The sequence below is a fragment of the Candoia aspera genome, chromosome 13 (genome assembly GCF_035149785.1).
Source record: "Candoia aspera isolate rCanAsp1 chromosome 13, rCanAsp1.hap2, whole genome shotgun sequence".
NCBI classification, from domain to species: domain Eukaryota; kingdom Metazoa; phylum Chordata; class Lepidosauria; order Squamata; family Boidae; genus Candoia; species Candoia aspera.
Window position 1 is genome coordinate 3,621,558 of NC_086165.1, and position 4,185 is coordinate 3,625,742.

A 4,185-nucleotide genomic window follows, 5' to 3' on the forward strand; every position below is an offset into this window, starting at 1 on the left:
ATCCTTTCCTGGATTGCAATATTTTTCTCAGCACATTCCCTTCCTCTGCTCACATTTTTCCCTGTAAATCTCTTCCCCACAGAGGTATCCATGGGGGGAGGCAGAGTCAAAAAGTCACGGCAGTAGTGATCTGGATTGGGTCATTCAGCATTAAAGCATCAGCTGGCAACCCACCTAAACCCCATCATTCAGAGGAGAAAACTGCAGATCCTGGGGGGGTGGGAAGTGGGCTGTGGGGCTCTTCAAACGTTGCTGGATCAACTTTGATAAGCAACAACAAAATCTACATGCATAAGAGAGATGATTGTGTCTTAGAGGCTGTAAGAGGAAAGCATGGAGTTGGGGCACATGGTCTTCAGATGTTGAGCCAATAAAATCCTAATCATATGCATGGGGCACTGAGACTCACCGGTGGGCTCCAGAGTTGAGCATGGCCCCAAGCAACACTCTTGATAAGCAAGGTCTTTCTTGCCATGCAAAAGATGAACTTGGCACATATAATAAACTCTAATTTTTCTTCTTATTTAAGAGTGTCAAGTCTTTGAAACAGGGTGGAAAAAGCTACCTTCCTCTGGCTTATTACAGCTCCTCACCTGCCCAACATTTATACTTTGAGAACTGACTCCACCACAGCTACTGCAGTTGCCGACCGACCGTAGTAATTCCCGTGTCAGCGCCTTCTTGCCAAAAGAGACTTCCAGCATAAGAGACAAGGCTGCCATCTAATGGACCAGAAAGGAAAAAACCCAGCCAGCCTGCAAGGGAAATTTTAAACAGGTGCTAGGCATGGAAATCCCATGTCTTGCCTGATGGCTTCAAAGAAGAATGAGCTTGAAGATCCTAAGAGACGTGGGTTGTCTTTGTGGAGCACTGCAACACCTTTTACCATAAATACCACATTGTTGGGAAGTTTTATTAAAGATAGGATTTTTTTTCCATGCAACTATTCCCCCCCCCCTCTCTCTCTATATATATATAATCAGCAATATAATCAGGAAGAAGGAGTACGAGAAGCTGGAGAAGTCCCAGGGCCTGAAGGAGGAACTGGCGAGGATGTGGAAAGTGAAGGCCAAAGTGGTCCCAGTGGTGGTAGGGGCACTCAGGGCTGTGACTCCTACGCTGGGAGAGGGGCTCCAGCAGATCGCAGGAGCAACATCCGAGCTCTCTGGCCAGAAGAGTGCAGTGCCAGGAACAGCTCAGATCCTGTGCAGAATCCTCAAACTCCCAGGCCTCTGGTAGAGGACCCGAGGTGGTTGAGGAAGACACATACCACCCATAGGGGTGGGAAGAGAATGTTTATATTTGCAGTGCTTCAAATCCATCCTGCCAGGGAACAAAGCTGGCATTCAGGATTATGAAGCAATTTACAGAAGAAGGGTTGAAGGTTAGCAGGGCCTGAAGGAAGAACTAGAGAGGATGTGGAAACTGAAGGCCAAAGTGGTCCCTGTGGTGGTAGGGGCACTTGGGGCTGTGACCCCCAAGCTGGGAGAGGGGCTCCCACAGATCCCAGGAGCAACATTCGAGCTCTCTGGCCAGAAGAGTGCAGTGCCAGGAACAGCTAAGATCCTGTGCAGAATCCTCAAACTCCCAGGCCTCTGGTAGAGGACCCGAGGTGGTTGAGGAAGACACATACCACCCACAGGGGTGGGAAGAGAATGTTTATATTTGCAGTGCTTCAAATCCATCCTGCCAGGGAACAAAGCTGGCATTCAGGATTATGAAGCAATTTACAGAAGAAGGGTTGAAGGTTAGCAGGGCCTGAAGGAGGAACTGGCAAGGATGTGGAAAGTGAAGGCCAAAGTGGTCCCAGTGGTGGTAGGAGCACTCAGGGCTGTGACTCCTCAGCTGGGAGAGGGGCTCCCACAGATCCCAGGAGCAATGTCCGAGCTCTCTGGCCAGAAGAGTGCAATGCTAGGAACAGCTCAGATCCTGCAGAGAACCCTCAAACTCCCAGGCCTCTGGCACTGAAGAAGACACATACCACCCATAGGGGTGGGAAGGGATTAATTTTTATATTTTTCTAAAAAGAATTTTATACAAGCTTTAAAAGCTACAGAAACTTAAACAGCAAACTAGAAAAAAGAAAAAGATATGAAAAAATAAAGGGAAAAGTAATGGACAGCAAAAAACAAAGGAAAGAAAAGGTATCTGAAGAAGCAACTTCTGATGTTCCTTGCAGCAGTTACAGACATGACACTTACCATCAACACCTTTTTGAATTACAAATCTTGGTTCCCTTCTTCCAATAAACAACCCTTTTTAATCAGTGACTCCCAAAATCACCAATTCATTTTTATTCACTTCCAGCAAAAAGTCCATAAATGGTTTCCAGGCATGCAACTAGGCCTTTAAGGGGGTTAGGACAGTTGGCAGCCAATGTTCCAAGCAGCAGGTGTGACTTTTTTGCAACGGCACAGGTGCAAAAATTACAGATGAAAAAAGAAACAAAATAAAACAGCTCATGGGGAAGTTGAAGTGTTGAGAAAAGAGCTGGGCAGATGTCCAGGGACCAGCTAATTCAAAGGCCTCCTGACTCCATCGCTCTCTGTCCCTGTTGGAGTGTGTCTCCACCCACTCAGCCCCAGATGGCTCACATAGGATCTGTGGTCCTGCAGAGAATTCTGCTTGCCTTCAGTTGCAGTTCTGAAGAATTGTCCTTTGTCCCTCCTCAATAAAGAAAAGAGGGCAAAGCCAGGCACTTCCAGCCTTCATGTGCTGGGGAGTCCCACATCAGAGGCCAAGGGGGGGTGGGTCCTGTCCTTCAAAACTTCAGAATAAAGTGCTTCCACATTTTCTCCGTGTTTCACGCCAGGAGTTGCCTCACTTTCTGGTAAGGAATGTGCTGCAGGTGGGGTTTCCCCAGGACCGGTGGCTAGCGAATACACGGTTTCGGTTCTCTCTAGGTCGTTGCGGCTGGAAATGGCATATGGAGAACCTGGAAGGCAGAAAAGGAAGACCAAATATTTTTAATTTTTATTTTTAAAGTGGATTTGAGGCTACAACCCGCTTAAATAAATGGAAGACATAGCAGGTGAGCATGCGCAACAGGCTAAGATTGATTAGTTTTAAATTTGTTATTAAAAGAAAACTTTCAATGGCTTTACAGGTAGTCCTCGCTTAATGACCACAGCTGGGACCAGAATTTTGGTTGCTAAGCAAAGTGGTTATTAAACAAATCTGGCCCGATTTTACGACCTTTTGTGCTGCAGCCGTTAAGTGAATCACAGTGGGTGTTAAGTGAACATGGTTAGTAAGCGAATCACACGGTTCACCATTGATTTTACTTGCCAGAAGCCGGCCAGGAAGGTCGAAAATGGCGATCACATGGCCACGGGATGCTGTGACGGTCGTAAATGTGAGGACCAGTCGTAAGTCGTTTTTTTCAGCATGGTCATAAGTCTGAACCATTGCTAAACAAATGGTTGTTAAGCGAGAACTGCCTGTACCTGTTGTCTTAGCTAATGTTTCAATGTATTGTAAAAAAACAAATATGTTTTACGGGTATGGCTGGAGTTCAGTGCTGATTATATCCATTAAATGGGCCGGTGAAATGTTTCAGTATTTATATCCCAAACATTGGGGATACATGGTTTCCTATCTCCATCACAAAAGCTACCATTTGAAATTAAATTTGATGCAAACAGAGGTAGACTTACAATCTTCTGTAGCAACTGTCGTCTGGTCCCTAAATAAAAGAGTTTATTTTAGAAAGATTTCAGTGAAGGGGGAAAAACATAATTTCTATAAATTGTACGATTTGTAATACCTTTGTTGACATTCCAGTGGCTTTCCTGGAACAAAATAAATATATATATAGTTAAGTTCTTATATTTCAAATACCGTTTTTTCCCCAAATTGCAGGCTTTCCTTTGATACCAGCCTGGTCAGACCATTCCTTGTTACCTTTCACATTTTTCTTCCAGCACAGGAACAATATTATCCCAGCAATCAGAAGCATGGCTGCTATCACCCCCAGGGAAATCTTTAGCTCACTTTTTGAGCTTCCTGGTCGCGCTTTAAAAAAGAGAGAGAGAAAGGGAGAAATCATGTCATGCCAGCCAGAGAGGGAAAACAATCACTTCAAGGCTTGTTTTAGGAAGCGTCATTTCAACCTGCTGACTCCTTTTAAGGTTGGTGATGGTGGATACCAGATATGGACCTGGAGTTCAAAAGGCCAGTGTTCAC

The 4,185-nt window shown here is 45.3% G+C and overlaps 1 long non-coding RNA gene across 1 annotated transcript; it reads right to left on the reverse strand.

Annotated features, from left to right (window-relative positions):
- Window positions 1–2,700: 2,700 nt before the first annotated feature.
- LOC134505016 (uncharacterized) lies at window positions 2,701–3,793 on the reverse strand. The gene is made up of 3 exons (XR_010068698.1): window positions 3,767–3,793; window positions 3,657–3,685; window positions 2,701–2,935 (listed from the first exon to the last, which is right to left on the reverse strand). It is a non-coding gene; the product is annotated as an uncharacterized LOC134505016 (long non-coding RNA).
- Between the last annotated feature and the right edge of the window lie 392 nt (window positions 3,794–4,185).